This window comes from Aulonocara stuartgranti (assembly GCF_965226115.1).
Source record: "Aulonocara stuartgranti genome assembly, chromosome: 23".
Taxonomy (NCBI): Eukaryota; Metazoa; Chordata; class Actinopteri; order Cichliformes; family Cichlidae; genus Aulonocara; species Aulonocara stuartgranti.
This window is the reverse complement of record NC_138958.1, coordinates 37,251,640-37,274,402: the sequence shown is the minus strand read 5'-3', so window position 1 is coordinate 37,274,402 and position 22,763 is coordinate 37,251,640. Positions and strand designations below refer to the sequence as shown.

At 41.1% G+C, this 22,763-nt stretch overlaps 1 long non-coding RNA gene across 3 annotated transcripts in view; it reads left to right on the top strand.

The window, feature by feature from the left end:
• The first annotated feature begins 7,578 nt into the window (after window positions 1-7,578).
• The window catches only part of LOC309701104, a 28,929-nt gene continuing 13,744 nt past the window's right edge, over window positions 7,579-22,763 (top strand). Inside the window, exons 1-4 of one of the 3 annotated variants that reach the window (XR_014274862.1) lie at window positions 7,579-7,646; window positions 7,746-7,922; window positions 9,792-9,866; window positions 10,552-10,740. This is a non-coding gene — a long non-coding RNA (uncharacterized lncRNA). Of the gene's footprint in view, window positions 7,923-9,022; window positions 9,071-9,791; window positions 9,867-10,551; window positions 10,741-22,763 lie in introns of those variants that run through there. The other 2 variants (XR_014274863.1, XR_014274864.1) reach the window with 2 other exon arrangements.

Genomic DNA, 22,763 nt, shown 5'->3' with positions numbered 1-22,763 from the left:
AGCCTTGTAGATAATCTTTAACATGCAGGTTACAGCTGTGAATTTTGAACACTGATACTTTGAACTCTGAACCTTGATATTTTAATGTTGTGCAAAATCACTGAACTGATGATGACTGAGTTGATGACAGCTGATCTGAATAATAGTTACTGCAGTGTGACACTACTTTAGTTTAATTCGTGAGAGTTATTCTTAAATTGTTCGTGACATATATTTGGCCATTGTTTATAGGTCAGGTTTTTATATGGGACGAATCCAAACGCCAGGTCAGCGATTCCAGAACCCAGAGTGTTCCAGTGTTCACTGGATGGCGAGGCAACCCAAGATCCTAGGAGACGATATACATACACACGCACACTCATTTGCACATTGATGGACCACAATCATCTACTGTATAAGTAGTGCGGTAGGACAGACAATCACACACACACACTCCTCATTGGACAGACTCTATTGCAATACACCCATTTGTCATGGGCCCCACCGGTACCATTTGGACTTAAAGAAGACTAATTCTTTTACTTGTGCACAATTTTATTTTATTCTATTTTTTTGCCACTTTGGTGGAAATTTTTATACTTTAACTTCTGTTAAAACCTGTTGTAATCCTGTATTGTTTACAAAATTCTTTTAAAAGGCTTAACATCACTCAAGTACTTTTAAGCCACACAATGGTGTTTTGTCTGATTTCTCTGTACCAGAGCTCTAAGAGTAGTTCTTAATCTTCTGATACTAGCCCAAATTACTCATTGCCTTGGTAATTATGCATTGGTACTATATAAGACTCCACGTAAGTGCTACATACACATTTTCTATAGTGCTTTTCTTGTATTCTAAGTAAGGTTTGGAGTAGAACCTATTTTTGACTTGAACTTTAGTGGTTCCTGGGTTGTGCCTGGAAATCCTAACCCAGGGGTCGGCAACCTGCAGCTCCGGAGCCGCATGCGGCTCTTTAGTCCTTATAGTGCGGCTCCGTGTGGTTTGGGGAAATAAATCTTGAACCTCTAACAGAGGTTTATCTGAAGTGTATTTTATTTATGTTAGTTCTTTTTTTTAAACTTGTACTTCTAAATTGGAAGATTATTGTGATATTGAAATATAAAAATAAAATTATATTTTATTATTTTCTCAAAATAAGCGTCACACTCGTGGAAGCCAGTGTACCCGCCGAAAAGCCGTGCATTTATCGAGACTTTCAACCCCAGGTAGGCCAATTATGGATATTCGGATCCACATTATATCAGCAGCTATTCTCCACCGTGAACTATGTTAAAAACAAACACCGCTCACGCCTCACAGATGACAGCTTACAGTCTTGCGTAAAGATGAAAGTGACTTCGTACAATCCCGATTTTCAGACGCTGTGCGCAGATTTTCAGGAGCAGAAGTCCCATTGTAAACATATCACGACAGACCCGATGAACATGCTTTTCAGCATCTCTTTATTGACCACTTTTCACACACGGTTGCTGTTTGCACACAGTAGCTGTAGCTTTTCAGTTCACAGCCCGACACACACCAACAACAGCATAGATGGCAAAGACATTAAGGCGGCGAGGCGTGATTGCAGGTGCCATTCAGGTGCATCCGCCTCCCCTGCAGCGGCACTGTCAACAACGCCCCGCCACACACATTAACCTGGTAAAATTCATATTTAGGCAGAATTTTGCAAATATCTATTTTTCATTTTTTAGCAGCATAGTGCTTTTTTTCCCCAATTGTTTTTTAAAAGTCAGGTCAAGGCTCCAAAAACACAAAGGCGATATGAGGGTGGCGGCTCACAACAGTTTTTTGTTTGCTACATGGATCATTTTAGTTCAGCTGGGTGTCTTTCCTTTTGTTATATTTCTTTAAGAGTTCAAAATGTGTTAATTACATAAATAAAATGTAGCTTTCTCTGTAGCACTTCATGGATTTCATAAGAAACACACCTTAGTTGTTCACACAAAGCATAAAGGTAAAAAACAATATATACAGTGTTATCTTCATTTTAGATGTCAAAAAGTATTTGTGGCTCCCAGTGTTTTCTTTTGCATGGAAACCAGGTCCAAATGGCTCTTTGGGTCTTAAAGGTTGCTGACCCCTGCCCTAACCAATTTCCTCTTATCTGATGGTGACAGTCTGGGTCTTCTTCCTGACCTTGGCAAAGTGGTAACATATCTAAATAACTTGTACCTATCTATAGTTGTTTGAATGGATGATGTTGAAATTTGCAGTTGTTTGGATATGAGTCCAGGATAAATTCCCAACTTCCACAACTAAATACTCATCAATCACCAAAATGCAGATAACAAGTTCCTGTTTTCTCCACAGAAAGGAGCAGAATTTGAGCCTTGGGGTTGAATAATTTATGTACATTGTTCCAGTAAAGACAGACAGACTGTCGCTATATCCTTCTTTTTTTTTAAGTAGACACAAGCCCATCAACAACACCATTAAAAGGCAAAAGTTAAACTTCAAAATCTGCTAAAATTAGGTTTTAAAGGATAGCATCTGAAGCACTGCACCATGGACAAAAAAAGAGTAGAACGCTGCTATAGTTTAGATGAAGCAGTGTGTGCTCTGTGCTGCAATATAGATAGATATGTTAAAGGGACTCAACTCTACAGATGATTAAATGCTCCAAAAAGTGCAATTCCATCTTTTAATTAAATGTATAAGAGAAAATGTGTAGACACTGTTGGGCAACTAGGAAAAATCTGACAGCAATTTTCACCAAAATTATGATACTCACTGACTTTGGCAGCCCCCATTCAGAGAGCTGAAACATATTTGCATCGAATTCTTCCAATGGCCTTTTTCTTATAACTTTAACCCTTAAATGTTTCATCCAACACATACTGATAACTTTAATGTGAAATAACAGTGAGACTCTGTACGTTACCACCGTTTTCTCTTTGGCAACCAAAGATCATCCAGAAGTCTAATTTAAAAGGGAACACATCTATTTATTTCACAAGGAGTATACTTTGATGGTTTAATTGAAAAAACAAAACAAAACAAAGATCTGTATATCTTTTTATGCTTACCAACTTCCAGATGCTGAGTAATGCAGCAAAGCTTCAGCTTTAAAGCTTCAGAGCTTTAATGACATGAATAAGCAATATCTGCTTGTGAATAATTGAAGATTGCCTGACAGTTGAAACAATATTACCCCACTTAGGAGGCAAGCTTACCTGGTATTATTACAGAAAACATATTGGATCAGGGCAGGAAAAAGGCCTATACGGAATCGATCGGCTCTGCTCTTTGTGGTAAGGCAGTGTAGTGATGGAAAATTGACTGAGTGGCTCAGAGTGAAGGGATAAGAGCAGGTAGAAAGTTTGTATGACTGTGATTTTGAGTGTTTGATCTACTTAAGGCGACAGCTTGAGCTCTTAGAACATCCAATTAGTCCTTGAGATTGATGATGTAATGAAAATAATTGCACATTTCATTTACAATATCGTTCTCTAATCCATATGTATTGGCTGAAGGTTTGTTATGTTTATACTCAAAAACTTAACTTCATGAAAGTTTGACATCAAAAATTGGGACACTTCGTGACAGCTTGGGCAAACAAGAACTTTTACCTTTAGTATTTATATTTAGCCTGCCAATACAGATACTAAAGTCTGGGGACACCTCAGGCCTTCCAAGGTTTGGAGGCCTATCTCCACCCACCACCACTTCCCCTGCCGGTGGCGGACTCCCTCAGGTGTCGGTGTGTTGGTGGTTCTTTGTGTCTGGGGGTGGGCGTCCGGGTACACACCGGCTCACTCCTTGGCGGCCGCTTGTCGGGGCCTGGGGCTCGCTCGGGCCCCTTTGGAGGTGGGGTGCCCCCGGCCTCTCGGCCTGGGGCTCGGTCACTCAGGCACAGCTGGGGGCCGGCGGAGCTCACGGGCGCGTCACTGCAGCTCCCCCTGACTTCTGCTCCGCGGCTGCTGGGCGAGCCCTCATCTGGGACTCTCCTCAGCTCTTACTGGAACAGTGGCGCGGCTGCCCCTCTGTTGGTCTTCCATGGTCTCTTGTGTTCTGGGGGCCTCTGGATGTCTGGAGTTTTGATCTCCTCCATACCCGCTTCACACCCTGGAGGACGGGGCTGTGGCCCCCCCACACTCCCTAGCAGATCATTACATGGAGAAACCTTTGGAATGCAAGCATGCTGATCCACACAGGTATGCACACATGGGTATTCACAGACGCGGACTAAAGCTTTCTTGGCTGCTACCTCAAAGCACACAGTGCGCTGTCTATCTTGCGTGCTGCACAATATCGTTTATTATTTAGTAAATATTGATATCTATGACTAGCTAGTTTATTGTGATGGTGCTTTGTTTTCTCTATTATTATGTTGCTCTTTGTTGTTTGCTGTCTCCTCTGTTTGTTTTTTTTGTTTGTTTTTTTTTTTCTCCAAACAGGTGACCCAGGAGTTCTTTTTTTTTTTCTCTCTCTTCCCCCCCTTCTCACCGTCTCTTCTCCCCTCTGGTTTTCTTTCCTTCTCTCCCCCTCTTTCTCTCATTCATTCCCCCTGTCCTATTTATTAAAAAAAAAAAAAAAAAAATGACAAAGGATGAACTGAAGCTCTGCCATCACGTAATGTCGCATACTGCTGTTTCTGATGTCATTTAGGAAAAAAAAAAAAATACTAAAGTAAAGCCAACTTATAATAACTTGCCTTTACTTGATAAACTATGCAAAGCCATTGCAAAACTTGAGATGGTGAGGCAGAATAAAATGTTTATTTTCGGTGTAATACCGAAATTATTTAGTTTAGAAAAAAGGGCAAGAAAGCAGGTCAAAAGGCTTGGTGTCTGGCTACACAGATTTGGGCAGGTGTTATACATACACTGCAGGGAGTGCAGAATTATTAGGCAAATGAGTATTTTGTCCACATCATCCTCTTCATGCATGTTGTCTTATTCCAAGCTGTATAGGCTCGAAAGCCTACTACCAATTAAGCATATTAGGTGATGTGCAACTCTGTAATGAGAAGGGGTGTGGTCTAATGACATCAACACCCTATATCAGGTGTGCATAATTATTAGGCAACGTCCTTTTCTTTGGCAAAATGCGGAGCATGACGTCCGAGCGGCACTGAGGAGAGTGAACACAAGGAAAGCGGCGGGGCCAGACGGCATCACCGGCCGTCTGCTGCGCTGCTGTGCTGACCAGCTAGCAGGTGTGTTCACTTACATCTTCAACGAGTCCCTGGCGAAGTCTGTGGTCCCCACATGCTTCAAAAGATCCACCATCATCCCTGTGCCCAAGAACAGCAAACCCTCATCCCTGAACGATTACCGGCCAGTTGCACTGACCTCAGTAGTAATGAAGGTGTTTGAGAGGCTGCTGAAGAACATCATCTCCTCCTCCATCCCAGACACCACAGATCCGCTGCAGTTTGCCTACAGATCCAACAGATCCACAGAGGATGCCATCGCCCACGTCCTACACACCACTCTCAGCCATGTGGACAAGAAACAGGGTAACTATGTGCGAATGCTGTTTGTTGATTACAGTTCAGCGTTTAACACAATAGTGCCCTGCAGACTGTTCACAAAGCTGAGGGAACTGGGACTTAACAGCCGTCTGTGTGCATGGGTGTTGGACTTCCTCACTGGCAGAACTCAGGTGGTGAGGGTGGGCAGGTGCTTCTCCAACAGCATCACCATCAACACAGGAGCACCTCAGGGATGTGTCCTCTCGCCACTGCTCTACTCCCTCTACACTTCAGACTGTGTGGCCACCCACGGCTCCAACACCATTGTGAAGTTTGCTGACGACACAGTGGTGTTGGGTTCCATCTCCAACAACGATGAGGCGGCCTACATGGATGAAGTGAAGAATCTGGCATCGTGGTGCCAGGGCAACCACCTCCAGCTGAACGTCAGCAAGACCAAGGAGCTGGTGGTGGACTTCAGAAGGGGTCAGCACAGAGACTACAAGCCCATTATCATCAATGGAGCTCCAGTGGAGAGGGTGCAGTCCTTCAAGTATCTTGGTGTCCACATCTCCTCAGACCTGACATGGGCTGCCCACATTCAGGTCCAGACCAAAAAGGCTAGGCAGTGCCTGTATCACCTACGACAACTGAGGAAGTTCAGGGTCTCTCCAAAGATCCTCAGGATTTTCTATACAGGCGCTGTGGAGAGCATCCTCACACAGAACATGACATCGTGGTTTGGGAACAGCTGTGTGAAGGACCAAAAAGCTCTCCAGAGAGTGATCCGTACAGCAGAATGCTGCTGCAGGATTGCTCTCCCCCCGCTTCAGGACACCTACACCAGGAGATGCCGGACTAGAGCAGCGCAGATACTGAAGGACCCGTCCCATCCTGGCAACAAACTGTTCCAACTTCTGCAATCTGGTAGAAGGTTCCGCATCTTCCGGGCAAAGACAGAGAGACTCAAGAGGAGCTTCTATCCCCAAGCCATCCGTGCCCTAAACACACACACCCGCCCTCTCACATCATCTATAATTGACTGAGACAGGACTCTCTTCCAAACACTCTAAACCAAGGCACAATGTACATTTCAAATTCCTTTAATTTTAAATATGTTTATATTGTCTATCCTGTAAAATAGTCAGATGTCTATTCATATTAATGTACATAATTCACCTGCTTGCTGCTACTACTGCACATTCACCCAGTGTTCTTCCTCTACACCCCCCCCCCCCCCCCCCAATTTTTGCACATGTCGAGGAGCGTGTCAGGCTACATTTCACTGTGTGTTATACTTGTATAACTATGCATGTGACAAATAAAGAACCTTGAACCTTGAACTTGAAATGGGTCAAAAGAAGGTCTTGACAGGCTCAGAAAAGTCAAAAATAGTGAGATATCTTGCAGAGGGATGCAGCAGTCTCAAAATTGCAAAGCTTCTGAAGCGTGATCATCGAACAATCAAGCGTTTCATTCAAAATAGTCAACAGGGTCGCAAGAAACGTGTGGAAAAACCAAGGCGCCAAATAACTGCCCATGAACTGAGAAAAGTCAAGCGTGCAGCTGCCAAGATGCCACTTGCCACCAGTTTGGCCATATTTCAGAGCTGCAACATCACTGGAGTGCCCAAAAGCACAAGGTGTGCAATACTCAGAGACATGGCCAAGGTAAGAAAGACCACCACTGAACAAGACACACAAGCTGAAACGTCAAGACTGGGCCAAGAAATATCTCAAGACTGGTTTTTCTAAGGTTTTATGGACTGATGAAATGAGAGAGAGTCTTGATGGCTTGGTGGCTGGATTGGTAAAGGGCAGAGAGCTCCAGTCCGACTCAGACGCCAGCAAGGTGGAGGTGGAGTACTGGTTTGGGTTGGTATCATCAAAGATGAGCTTGTGGGGCCTTTTTGGGTTGAGGATGGAGTCAAGCTCAACTCCCAGTCCTACTGCCAGTTTCTGGAAGACACCTTCTTCAAGCAGTGGTACAGGAAGAAGTCTGCATCCTTTAAGAAAAACAGATGTCACTGGATCAAATGTCCCCACATGTGATCCGCTACGAACTAAACAAACATGGCTGACTTCCTGTCACTTCCCGAAACTGGTTTTCAAAATAAAATGAATTTCAAAATAAAATTAGCTCACTGCAAAGAGCGCCTATAGAGATTGAAAATGTGACGTCACTCAGGGGTAAAACCGCAAAGAATTCTGGGAACTCGTGGCAAGAGGTACTAGCGCACGCAGGCTTTCAATTGAAATCAGTTATACAGCGATAAAAAGAAACACAAAAAAATGGCAAGAAGCTGTTGTATTATTAACTGCAATAGCCGGTCGCATGACAGCCACGGAAAGCCGACGGGTAAAGAGATCGGTTGTTATCGGATTACGTCGTTGAAGAGAAATTGTTCAAGCCATGTTTCCGAAGTAACAAAGAGGCGATGGGTGGCCTGGATTGCAGCCATTCAAAGACCAAATATGACGTCCCAGAACACTCCAGCTCACAGGTTAGTCTGCTCCAAGCATTTCCACAAAGGTCAGTCTGCTGTTGTAGTTAATGCGTCATTTTTCTTAACATAATTGGTGATATAGGTTACAAGCAAGTCTGGCGCTGAACAGAAATTGTCGTGCTATGCTCCTTTATTTATTGTGCATAAATAGTAAATTGTCCTGACACAATATTGTGTTTCGCTTCTGTTATTACCATGGTACACTGACAAAAACATATACTTTTATTCACAGGATAAAACTGTTGTTTTGTATCACTAATTGCCCAGTGCGATTACAGCATACACTGCTACATTTCTGTGATGGGTACCAGAAATTATTTCTACTACTAATTAATTACCATTGAGCTCAAAGGTCCTATTAATAAACGGTTAACGAATGTGTATTTATGAAGACGATTTGTGAGACTGGTAAACTTATGATATGTACGATGGTCTTTACTTTTTACACGGTGCATTTCAAGGTCCTGCACCCATCCGTCGGTAAACTGTACCTGGGCTTGTTGCAGTGACCTGAAGTTACTAAACTTCACAAGTGTATGCACTCACTCCAAGAACCGTATAATTATAAATATAAGCGTGGTGAAAGTTGGGCAGCATGCTAACGTATTTTGTCCCTCTGTGTGCTCGTAAGGATCTAACACTTTCACTGGTTTGATTTTTTTCCTCGTATCTTTTTTCTTTGACTTTTCATTAAGTCTGTCTTTGTACGGACCAGCATTGTTCTCCTTCGTTTTGTACATACCTTTTTGGGGGGCAAAGAAAAAGCAAGAATTTATTGGAACCGAAGAATGAACGTTTTGCGGTGCTGCAAATGCTTGCATTTGATGCAGGTACTTGGATTGTTTTGCCATGAGTTACCGGCATGCAATGCGCGAAAGTCACGTGGTCTGTCAATCTCTATATTGCAATAAAATTAAGAGCGGAACAGTCAAAGACGGAAAGTAACAAGAACGCAATAAGAAGAAGAAGCCCAAACAATGACATTAAGCCATACGTGAGCTCAGCTTTATTTCCAGTAAAATGTTAAAAGCCCTGTGATATATTAGTGACCTGTACAGGGTGTAACCTGCATCTTGTTCTATGACAGCTGGCATAGGCTTCAGTGACCCTGGATAAGAAAGAGATGATGGATAATCCACTATTAGGTACTACATTTTTTATTGTAATAACCCTTTTAGAGAAAATAAGAGCTTCATAGGTTTGGTCACATTTCCCTGCATAGCCAAGGAGTACATGTATTACTGAAAGTTCTTAAATTATTGAAAGAACAAAATATTAAAACAGCATAGAGATGATCATATATCGTGCATATACGGAATAGAAGTCATACTGAGGTCAGAGAGTGCGTTGAGAGAGGATGCCTTAACACAGACACATAATCTACACCCAAAGGTTCAAACACTTGTAACTAGATTTTCTAAAAGTAAAGAAAACTGAAATGTTTTGTTTTGAGCTAACCCCACACAAACAGCTCCAGGCCTGATGGTGAAATTAAACTCAGGACCTTCTTGTGGTGAAGCAACAGTACTAACCACTGCCCCGATGTGCCACATATTCTATGAACTATTAAGCAACATCCACAACTTTTGCTTTTTTAATTATAATACTTATAGGCAAGGAGCCAGACAGACAGTATGGCTATGTAAAATAACACCACCTGCCAATTAAAAGTGTCGTAAACAATGTCTGTTAAAGAGTTTGGCAGACTGGAAGAAAGAGCACCTGTAATAGGCATCAACAGATATTTTGTGTTATTCATGTAAACATACAAGAGTTTAAAAAATTTTAATTCAAAGAAGAATTTACAGATAGTACGTTTTTTAATTGCAGAATTCTATTTTTTTTTCCTACTAACTTTTCAAACAGGTCACAGATTTTAAAAAAATGGATCTAGGATTGTTAACAGGTGCTCTGGAGGAGTGATGTTCTATTCCGTCCAATGTAAGTATATCAATGTGCGTACTTTTTCTCGGTTTAAGCTCTCTCTTTGAAGATGTTACACTCCTTTTTTTTCCTCGACTGTACTGCAGCCTGCCCTTTTGCCCTTCCCATGTTACAGTTCCTACTGTCAAGTCTTAAAATAGAAAAGAAGGAAGTCTTCAAATAACTGTGGCTCACTGGGGGTTTTCAAACCCACATCTTCCTGTTCTCACAAGTACAGACTGATTTATCAAAGTCCTATGCTAATTAATACAGTAATTTGAGGCTTGCATTATAAAACTGTATTTAATCTTAATCTTAAAAAAATTCTAATCTGAGGACAGCACGGGTGTGAGTAAGAGAAAATAAGAAAGAGAGGAAAGAAATGTGCATTTCACACATGAATGTTATTTCAGAGAAGTCACATTACATTTGTAGTATTGTTTTTATTATTCTTGTAATTTGAAATAACTGCAGCTGTTGTAGAAATGGCTCACTGCAGATGAAAATGGCATGTTTCTTTTAAAACTCATTTAATGAATTTAAAACTAAAACTGCTGATAAGCTCAGTCAGGCAGAATCCTTAACACATTTTGTTAAATCCTGTTAAGCATTTTTGTATGTTGTAATACATGAAAAAGGAAAATAATCCATCCATCAGTCTCTTCTATTCCCTCCCTGGAAAATAATTCCATCACCCCTGCAGGGATGGGGTGATGGAATTTATCGCAGTTGACATCGGGCTGCAGACAGGGCCCACGAGGGGTGCTAACACAATGAGATGGACAGGTATTTACACGTACACCTACAGCCAATTTAGAATGGACAGTTCTCCTACTATGGATGTCTTTGGACGCTGGGTGGAAACCAGAACAGCTGAAGGGAACTCAAGCATGTAAGGCAAAAGCAATATTGTATTTGTATGCTTTGTACCTCTAATTAGCTGGTATCTGTATTTGTGCCATGCAGTGATACTTGAACTGTACATAGGTAGTCCACTATTTGATCATTCCTTCAGCGGGTAGGTATTCGACTTTCAATTTTGCAATTCTTGAGATTTTCCTGAACCATCTCAGCATGAATGCCTGATATCCTTTTTAATCCCAGCAGTGATTATCAAGGAACCGGTCACTCTTGCTAACTTTGCCATTTGCTTAAGCTACTTTTTTGTATTTATTTTCAATGGACTTGCAAAAAAACTATGAAAAGAACTCTGAAAAGAAAGGCAGAATGATTTATGGATGAGCTGATCCTAGCTATTTGCCAATTTATCAGAATACACATTTAGAAGAGGCAACATGAAAAAATTAAAGAAAAAACAGAACAACATAATTTAGCCATGTTGTTAGTGTTAATGCAGTGTTGGTAAGGTTACTTTTAAAATGTATTCCAATACAGAATACAGAATACATGCCCCAAAATGTATTCTGTAACGTATTCCGTTACGTTACTCAATGACAGTAACGTATTCTGAATACTTTGGATTACTTACTATATTATCATGCTTTTTACAACAACGTGAATGTACTATTGCTGTGATTTATTACTATTACTGAAGGTCCGCGACTCCGAACTGTAGTAAAGGGACCTCTGACTAATACTGGGTCCCTGTCGGCTCGTAGCCGAAAAATAGCTTTACTTTGTTGTGTGGGTCAACTTTTCTTGCGAGAGACAGAGAGAGGCGTTGAAAGGCTGCTCCAACGGAACTTATTGTTTTCGGAGGAAAACACGAACACGGTGTACAGTCGAGTCTTAATAGCTTACTTACAACTGGGCTCGTCAGAAACTCTTCTTGGCTGAAGTGGTTATTATTATATTTACATGCTTCCAGCTCCCGTTTTTCCTCGATGACAACTCGTACCTTATTCCATTCGCCTTTTTCTCCCTCCTCGCGCTCACAGACCCATAACGTGTATGGCAGTCCATTCTCCCTGCAACACGGACTACACTCCCCACGATGCTACATTCTTTAGAGCTATGCTTGTAGCATTCTGCCTGTTAGCTTAGCACAAAAACAACAACAACAACGAAAAGGCGCTCTCTCACCCAGGAAGCACACAGTCGCAGAGAGAGAGAGCGTCGCCCTGTAACCATGGCAACCGTAATGATGCCGCCTGGAACAACAGAACGTAGTTGTTAAACAAAACCCAAACAGTCCTGACCCGCGACAAAATGAAACAGGAAAGTACCGCAGTGTAATCCATTTATTTCAACAAAGTAACTGTATTCTAAATACCACCTTTTTAAACGGTAACTGTAACGGAATACAGTTACTCATATTTTGTATTTTAAATACGTAACGGCGGTACATGTATTCCGTTACTCCCCAACACTGGTTAATGTTACACATTTCGTCCACCAGAGGGCATTTTTCAACTTCCCCGGTGGCAACACGTGTTTCTTGTGTCTGAAGCAGAAAATAATATTGGCCAATACATAGTAATATAAATGGGTTTTTTTAATCATCAAATATTGGCATCAACATCAGTCTTAAAAATCTTATATCTGTCAGTCTCTAATAAGTACTGACAAACTCAAAGCAACAGAGGAAAACTGAACATGAATTACAGGTATATGAAAAGAGAAAATTCGATTTTGCATGTGCTGTTAGAAGTGATTTGAAGGATGTCATTTATTCTGGGTGCTTTATCTTCTGTGGGAGGTTCTTACAAAGCTGAGGTTAGGCCACCTTTGTCTTTGAGCTTCAACTTTGAAATATCCTGAAGTGCCCCACCTGATGAATTGAGAATGCAGGCTAGCTCACATGGGGCTACCATTTCTGATATGTATGATCAGTAAAGTCCATCCATCCAGCCAGCTTCTTCTGCTTATCTGGGGCTGGATTGCGAGGGCAGCAGCCTAAGCAAAGAGGCCCGGACCTCCCTCTCCCCAGCCACCTTCTCCAGCTTTTCTGGGGGAACATCAAGGCGTTCCCAGGCCATTGGGGAGATCTAATCTCTCCAGCATGTCCTAGGTCTGCCCCGGGCCTCCTCCAAATGGGACATGCCCAGAACAAGTCACCCAGGGGGCATCCTTGTCTGATGCCCGAACCATCTCAACTGGCTACTTTCGATGTGGAGAAGCAGCGGCTCTACTCTGAGTCCCTCCCAGATAGCCGAATTCCTTACCCTATCTCTAAGGGAGAGGCCAGCTACCCTTAGGAGAAAGCTCATTTCCACTGCTTGTATCAGTGATCTCATTCTTTCTGTCTCTACCCACAGCTCGTGACCATAGTTGAGGGTAGGGATGTAGATCAATTGGTAAACTGAGAGCTTCACTTTTACACTCAAATTCATTACGATGGACTGGTACAGATTGATTCTCAATCCCATCGCTTCACACTTGGTTGTTGAACCATTCCATTGTGAGTTGGAGGCCATCACCCAATGTAGCCAATAGAACTACATCATCTGCAAAAAGCAGAGATGACATTCCGAGACGAACCAAGTAAAAGCCTTTACTTAAGACCTTAAAAAATTTACTTTATTAAAGTCTTATGTAAAGTCAGTCAAATCTTAATTTTTTTTTAAATTGCACATCAAAGGATTATCAGTGATTATCAGTGCTGATTAGAAATGACGTTCCAAATCCAGCGAAAACTGGTATTCTGGACAGCCCTACACAGGCAATCAATCAAGCTATCTCTTGTTAGCTGATTTCTTCATGTGGTGCTAACAAAAACCCCAGAAAAACAAGATGGCGGTAAATGCAATTTTAAAAATAGGAGTCATCACACTAGTGGATGATGTTACAGTGCATACATCCACATTCTGTAATAACTCAGGAGGCACAAAGGGAAAAAGAAAATTCAAACTCAGAACATTACTGCTGTAAGAATCACTCATAAAAAATAAATAAAAATCTGTCATAACAGAGCAGCCTTGGGGTTATTTATATATATATATATATATATATATATATATATATATATATATATATATATATATATATATATATTTTTTTTTTTTTTTTTTTTTAAAGCAGTCAAATTTAACGTTATCTCTGTAATATTAGTCTGACTAGTCATACTGAATATAAGCAGCAAGAATGCCACACATCCACAATGCTAATGTTACAGTCATGATTCATGTTTAACTCAGTCACACACAGAACTGCACACACACCCTCTATGAGTCATTTCTAAGTGTGGGTGACAAAGACGACAGAAAAAGACATTCATTTTAGTGGTATTGATTTCAGCACCAACCAGCTTGTCGTGCTGCAGAGCACCATTTAAAAGCGGTGGTGCAAATGTTTGTTCCCACTCCTCCACAAAATGAGGATGACTACATCTTAAAAATGGCTCTTTAGTGGCAGATGAGGGAATTTCCAAACTGTAAGCACTTTTTTTTAGCTTTAATGAGGTGGAATGGCAAGCAGGTAATTCACTGTTTTTCTGCTTGTCTTTTAATGCTGTAGCAACAGGGTTACCACCCCCCTACATCCATGACTTTAAACTGGACCCTGCTGATTATCATCACATGTTCTTAAAGCAGAATTTGCTACCGCCCACCGTGGCAGCCTGTCACCACACACTTAGAACTGTGAGGCTTTGAATTAAGCCATCTGGTACAAGCTCTGGTGGCAAGTTTATGTTATCTACCATGGAAGTCAGCATACACATAAAACTGTCAAAGTTTTGTGTCACAGTGAGCTGACTTTGAAATTCTGGTCCTTTGGTTCAATATTTAATAGCTAAAGTCTACTTACCATTCAGTTTAAAAATAACAAAGTCATCTCTTTCAAATTGAGTCAAAATTATTTTTACTGAGCAGCTGAACATAGGCTTTCACATGAGATAAATACAATGGTAAACAGACCACAAATGTGTACTGGTTTGGTACTATCATGCAAATTCAGTAAGAAATTGCATGGTGGCACCAAGATTTGATTCTGCATGTCACACTAGCTTAATAATTATTTGTTAAGTATACAGCTTGATGCAAATACTATGTATACGTCAATATTGTTAGATATATCAACTAGATTTCTATGTAGGACATTAACTTCAGACCTCTGATTCACTGTACGTGAATCAGTATATGTAGCCTCTCTTTGCAGGTTAGGTGAATGGCTTATAACTAGGGATGGGTATCGTTTAGATTTTATCCGATACCGGTGCCAAATCGGTACTTTTGAAACGGTGCCGGTGCTCAAACCGGTGCTTAAAGAATGGAGAACACAAAATTGGTCCAAAAACCTTTCATGTTCAGCTGGTTTTTGTAAAAAAGATAACAATGTTAGCCTTTTCTGCAGCTATGGGGCATATATGGTATCACTCTTGGCTGGAAGCAGTGCTTAAACAATGGAAAAAACACAAACTTTATCCAAAAACCTCTCATGTTTAGCTGTTTCCCTCTTTTTCTTTGGTCATTTTAGCCTTTTTGGCCAGGGTGAAGGGAGTATCTGCCATCAAACAAGACAGCCGCATGTAGCTATGATGATGTTTGCTAGTTCACCTTACCTGCATTAATGTAATAACGTGGTTAGCCTACTCAACGTAAATTACACACGAACAACATTAAGCTACTCACGCAGAGAAGAACGGCTGCTGCTGCCATCATCATCCTCATCATTTCTGCTACACTGGCAGGGCTAGGGGCCAGGACTCTCCTCTTCGTGTTTTTGGGGATGTTGCTAACTCCGGGTCTGATAACAGGCACCACACCCGCAGTAGATGTGCTCGGTGTGAGGTCTCGCAGCAAGCTATCAAATACAGCGCATTTCTTGGCTTTTAAAAAAAAACGCTATGCGTCGCCAGGTGTTTCATTGGATTCGAGGTGTTACCTCCTTTGACAGTATCACAGTATCAGCTTAAAGCACTTGTTGCAGGCTGCTGAGTTTGCATCTTTTGCTGTGAAGTACAGCCAGACTTTTGACCGCTTCGCCTTGAGCATTTTTAATCTGTAGCTCTGCTCTGAAAGAACGTACATACCTGGACCTGCCTACTATCCTCGGAAACGTAAAATGATTGGCTAGAAGTGTATCACAGCTCAGGAAAAAAAAGCACCGAAATAAAGCACCGAAATGTGCGCTGCTTTTCGGTCTGGTTACTACTGTTTATGTCAGAACCGGTGCCATCATGGAACCGGACACCGGTACCCATCCCTACTTATAACCTACACTGAGCACTGAGCACTGCAGAGCTGGCTGCTCAGGTCAAATTGTGTGTCCTATGCCTGCCTGAGCCTGTAAAGCAGGGGTCCCCAATCCCAGTCCACAAGGGCCGGTGTCCCTGCAGGTTTTAGATCTCACCCTGGGTCAGCACACCTGAATCACACGATTAGTTCATTACCAGGCCTCTGGAGAACTTCAAAACATGTTGAGAAGGTAATTTATCCATTTAAATCAGCTGTGTTGGATCAAGGACACATCTAAAACCTGCAGGGACACCGGCCCTCGTGGACTGGGATTGGGGACCCCTGCTGTAAAGCATGAGACTGTAAATGCTTCTGGAGTATTTTGAGACTGTCAGCCATGTTGCTTCCCAGGCAGCATCATCTAAGACTGAGTTTTTTGTTGATCCACCTCAGGACTGTATAGCTCTGTGTGGCATTGCCACTGATGAAGGTGTGTCTGAGTCAGCCAGTGATCTGGAACCTGGTATCCTCCAGCTAGCAACTAGTAAAGTTCCCGTTTGCACTGCTAATACTGTTAATGCCCTCCATATTTCTTCTGTGCCTACAAATGTAAAGGATCTCTGTTTTACCCCTGAGCTAGCAAGACATTAAGTTTCTGTTATAAAGCCAGTAAAACAAGGAGCCCAGGTCGATGTTTGCCAGTTTGTTATGGGGAAGGTCACAGGAGCAGGAACAGTCTTATACACAGTTTCAAAAATGTCAAAGGTCTGGACTACTCTCCTGTTGCCGAGAAGGCTTTGCATGTCCCACAGTCTAGGTGTTTAGAGACTCTTTAATCTGCTGCTCCAGAGACTGCCTCTGAGGTCATCTCTCCTCGACCTGTTTCTGCTCACTGGACGGTTCAGGCCCAGCATATTCCTGCGCCCGTACCTTTCCCTGGACCAAGCCAGTCCCTATTCCAGTTCTCATTACGGCAAGGGCTCCACTGCTCCCTGTATCCATATCTGTTCCTCGGGTGGGGACGGCTGGTGTCAAGTCAGTCCCGGCACCCGTACCTGCTACCCGGAGGAGAGCAATAGAGCACCTGCCGCAGTCACCAGTGGAGCCTGCTGCGAGCCCTGCGCAGCTCCAACTAAAGTGTCCTGTCTCTGCTGAGGGCTCTGGAGAGCTGCTCCAGCCATCTGTTACAGTTGGGGGCTCTGGAAAGCTGCTCCAGCACACCGCGGCTTCTACTCCACCATCTGTTTTTGCTGGCAACTCTGGACAGTCCGCCCAGCTATCTACGGTTTCTGAGCAGTCTACCATCTATGCTGGGGGCTCTGGAGAGTCTGTCCAGCCGTCGGCTGCAACTACAGCTTAACTACCAGATCATCCCCCTGCGGACCATCTGGTCCAACTCCTGCGGCTGCCAAACCGCTGTCTGGTCCTGCCTCTTCTGGTCTCGCCAGGCCATGCCGGACGAGCAGGCCATGCAGGACAGCATGGCTTGCTTGTCCGCGGCCACCTGCCAACCCTCCATCAGCACACCAAGCCAGCCCAAGGGTCTTTCATCTACGTCCGCTCTGTCGTTGCCGCTTTCCATGCGGTTGGCCCCAGGACCTGCTCTGTCGCCACCACCTGGCACGCGGTCGTTCTCCGGACCTGCTCTGCTCACGCAGTTGGCCTCTGGATCTGCTTTGTCGCCACCACTGACCCCAGAACCGACTCGTCCGTGCCAGTGGTCAGTTGTCCGGCCACCTGTTAGGGTACCTGGGCCGTTGACCCATTGTTTTGTGTCTTTTGGTTCTTTGAGTGTTGTTTGTTTATTAGGTTCTCTGTGTATTTTATATTTCCTAGTCCAGTATGCTTATATTATTGAGTTTATTCTGTATTTCTAAGACAGGCCTATGGTCTGACCATACAATATCACAAACCTCTAAGTTAGAGACAGATAAATTGTGAGTTAAAACAAGATCCAACGTGTGCCCATATTTTTGTGTAGGCACAGACACAGGTTGCACAAGATCAAACGAGTCAATAAAATTTAAAAAGTCCTTTGCCATTTTTAATTGTAAAACTAGTACAACATCCAGGTAGTGAAAGTACACTTCATGTAGTTGTACTCGCTGGTGTTAATACTTAGTGAGTGTAATAACAGAATTTCGCAATTAGAGATAGAGGAAAATCGAATTTTAATAAAAGGAGAAGGAGTGTATCCAGTTTGCTCAGAGTGGTGTTGAATAGAAGCATATTGAGGTCTTAAAATCATAGTTTACTGTGGCGTTTCCCCACATAGTGTGCGTTTATCTTAATCAATTTAGAATTTGCCCATTCACATAGTCACACCTACCACAGCACACCACTGCTATCATCAGTAGAAAACAGACGTTATGTTTGCCATCTTCTTTAACACTGACAGGGGAAGCTGGGCTCAAATCGCCTACCCTCCAATTGTGGTTTAACTCCTGATGTTTACTCATATATAAATTCTAACTGTCATGGTGTGGTTACATCTTAACTTAAACAAAAGTTATTGATTTAAATATTCTTCCTTAAACATTTGAATTCTATTGTCTACCACCTTTCGGTTGCAAAGCTGTCTTTACAAACTCTCCTTGTTCTTAACCACTCTGTGAATGACATTTAATTCTCATCTTTTTTCATGAAGCTAGACGAGATCTGGGAGATGGGGGGGTTCTGTTCCCTATTTTTTGACATTGAGAGTGATGGGTCTAAAATTCCTTTTTTTAAAGGTTATTTTTATGGCCTTTCCACCACTGCACAGCAAATAGACTCGTGACATGACTTATGTGTTTATCTGCTGAACCATGCCCTGACTTCCAGTGGGCTATGTGAGACCCATGCACTGAATCCCAATATCCTCTGCCATCCTCCTGCTATAATCCACCAATACAGCTCAGTTAAGGCTGAATTAAACGATAGACATGCTTCTTTGATTGATGAAAATGATTAAACCCCAATCAACATTTACTTGACTGTGATTTTAGCCAACTTCATTTACCAATAAAATAATGCTTCTAATAAAACAATTATGGCACACAAGATATTCAGCGCTCATCTGCAGAATTTTTCCCCCTCTTTTTGGAAAGGAGAAAAAGAACACTTCAGTATTACATTTAGGCATCTGGTTGACACTTTTATCCAGATTGACTCAATAACTACAAGAGTAGAAAAGATTTGAGGACATTTAATCCCTCCACAATTTTAGAGGATATGAAATACAGTGTTGATGAAGTGTTTTGGTAAAATACTTTCCCATGCCTTATAAAGACAAAAGTGAGAAGACCTTTAATACATCAAGCTTTGCAGGTTTCTCCAGGGATGTTTTTAAATTGGAAAAAGTAAGCATACGAAAAGAAATATCTGCCAAGAATGAATAAAACTATAGCCTGTTTCTTTTAACAAAGGCGAAATGATCTGCTTTTCCGAGTAATCTAACAAATTAGTGAATCCTTTGAAGGGGTAGAGCTTTCCACTTCCAGTGAGAAAAGTTAGCATTTGTACTGAATTTCTGTTTGCCAGTAGCTTAACCAGCTTACAGGTAACCAAGTACATTTAGTTTTGTGCTCTATTCATTGGCTAAGAAGTTTTTGTTTCAGTCATGGCCATGGAAATTAGGGGTGCCAAGTGTGTCGCAGCACTCCCTGCTAGATTCTAGAGGACCTGTCGACAACTACAAATTGAAAAATTAGAAAATAAAATGTAACTAAATATGTATTTGTGTCTGCAATAACCATGGTACTTTTGGTATAAACAAAGACACTACAGACATAACTACGGTGGCTGGGAAGTGCAAAGCGCAACAAATTAAAAAACGGCAACAAATTAAAAATCCACAACAAATTAAAAAACGGCAACAAATTAAAAATCCACAACAAATTAAAAAACCGCAACAAATTAAAAATCCACAACAAATTAAAAATCCGCAACAAATTAAAAAAAACGCAACAAATTAAAAATCCACAACAAATTAAAAAACCGCAACAAATTAAAAATCCACAACAAATTAAAAATCCGCAACAAATTAAAAATTCACAACAAATCAAAAAAACGCAACAAATTAAAAATCCCTCAACAAATTAAAAATCCACAACAAATTAAAAAACCGCAACAAATTAAAAATCCACAACAAATCAAAAAAACGCAACAAATTAAAAATCCCTCAACAAATTAAAAATCCACAACAAATTAAAAAACCGCAACAAATTAAAAATCCACAACAAATTAAAAAACCGCAACAAATTAAAAAACCGCAACAAATTAAAAATCCGCAACAAATTAAAAATCCACAACAAATTAAAAAAAACGCAACAAATTAAAAATCCACAACAAATTAAAAAACCGCAACAAATTAAAAATCCACAACAAATTAAAAATCCGCAACAAATTAAAAATCCACAACAAATTAAAAATCCGCAACAAATTAAAAAACCGCAACAAATTAAAAATCCACAACAAATTAAAAATCCGCAACAAATTAAAAATCCGCAACAAATTTAAAATCCACAACAAATTTAAAAAAACGCAACAAATTTAAAATCCACAACAAATTAAAAAACCGCAACAAATTAAAAAACCGCAACAAATTAAAAATCCGCAACAAATTAAAAAACCGCAACAAATTAAAAATCCACAACAAATTAAAAAACCGCAACAAATTAAAAATCCACAACAAATTAAAAATCCGCAACAAATTAAAAATCCACAACAAATCAAAAAAACGCAACAAATTAAAAATCCCACAACAAATTAAAAATCCACAACAAATAAAAGAAAACGCAACAAATTAAAAATCCGCAACAAATTAAAAAACCGCAACAAATTAAAAATCCACAACAAATTAAAAATCCGCAACAAATCAAAAAAACGCAACAAATTAAAAAAACACAACAAATTAAAAAGCCGCAACAAATTAAAAATCCTTGACGGAAAGGGATTGTCTGAAATGACACAGCGATTAGCCTAATAGGGCTTTTGGAGAGTGATGTCCAAAAGCCCTATTAGGCTTCTTTGATTGATGAAAATGGCCAGGATTTTTGGTTGAGGCGCCATGTTTCTGGGCCGAACAAAGTGGTAGCGAAAGAGGAGCGAAAGTACACGGATAACACCAGCTATGGTTCGTACTTGCTGTGCGGTCGGTTGTAAAGTTAGATCGCACGACCGGCAAGGGAATAAGGTTGAAAATGGTTTATATTTTCATTCTTTCCCCACCTGGAAGCAACATGAGGCAGCTCATGTATAGGATGTTACCAAAAGAAGGCGTCTAGTCTGGATAGCAGCTGTGAGACCAGCTGATATCCAGTTCTCTTCCATCTCCAAATATCTGTTGGTGTGCTCCAGACATTTTCATTCCGGTAAGTTATAGATATGTTCATATCACTCTTTGTCCAGTCTTTTAAGTCTGACACTAGCCGTGTCTTGGCTCAAACTCCGCTGCAGGTCCATAAATCACACGATCACTGAGAGTTGAAAAACTATATAAATTTTTTCATCTGTAATAAAATGATCAGCGTTCTCCTCCACCATGTATAACAATTGAGTTTATCATCCAGGCATCCATGAAAACGAAATTAGCAGGAAGTTAGCTCGCTAGATTCCATCTAAATACAATATAGCATGTCCTAACTGAGGGATTTTGGAAACAAATTCAAACGTACAGCTCTGCTATCACTTCCAACATAAATGAAGACAGAAAATTAAACAGCAGTGACGTTTGTAGGGTTACTGAAGTTTGGCTAGCTGGTGTATAACGATGTGCTACGTGACCGTTAGCGACACAGCTATGTTAGCATAATATAAACACTCTAACTTTTTCCACTTGATAAAAGTTATCGTGAGGATTCTCGGTGGTCAGGAACAAATGTAATCTCATGGCAGGATGCTGTAAACGGACCAAACTTCAGCCAGGAGAACAACTGAGATAATCCATCCACAAGGATGAATAGGATTAGTCATTCATATACTGCTGCATGGGCTGGGCTGTAGCTACATCGTAAGGTTTTAAAAACTGAGCTTTCAAATGATTAGTGGTGATAGAAGCAGTGGGAGGCCAACAGTGATCACTTACTGTTTTTAGGAGTTTTTTGAGATTAAATAGTAGACAATACAAAACATTAAACATGTTAACAACACAAAACCCATATTAAACGCAGACTACTTTAGGCCTGGAAGCAGGATTTATCACGCCATCACTTAAAGACCAGATAGCCTATTAGTTTTCTTTTCACTGCACTCTGAGGTCATAGCAAATTAGAAAAAAAAACATCCTAATGAGTGATTTTGTTGTGGATTTTCATTTTGTTGCGGTTTTTTAATTTGTTGCGGTTTTTTAATTTGTTGTGGATTTTTAATTTGTTGCCGTTTTTTAATTTGTTGCGCTTTGCACTTTCCAGCCACCGTACATAACTGCTTAGACAACACCTACCTACCATCTTGGATGCAAAACACAAAAAGCTCTGTGAAACTATATGCTCACTGGCTAATGACTTGTGACTGAACACTTTTTTAGCTAATGAGCGTACACTTACATACAACTTATAATCCTCCATTTTAAAACACAGTATGACCAAGATTTATAAAACAGATGTCATTTTTGTTTAATTTGACCCAAAATGAGTGACTTAGCTTTTAAACATCTAAACATATATAAGTCTGTTTGCAGCCACAGCTATATGGTAAATGGTAAATGGCCTGTATTTGTATAGCGCTTTTACTAGTCCCTGAGGACCCCAAAGCACTTTACACATCCAGTCATCCACCCATTCACACACACATTCATACACTGGTGATGGCAAGCTACATTGTAGCTATATCCATCTAGTGACCTTCACATAGCATG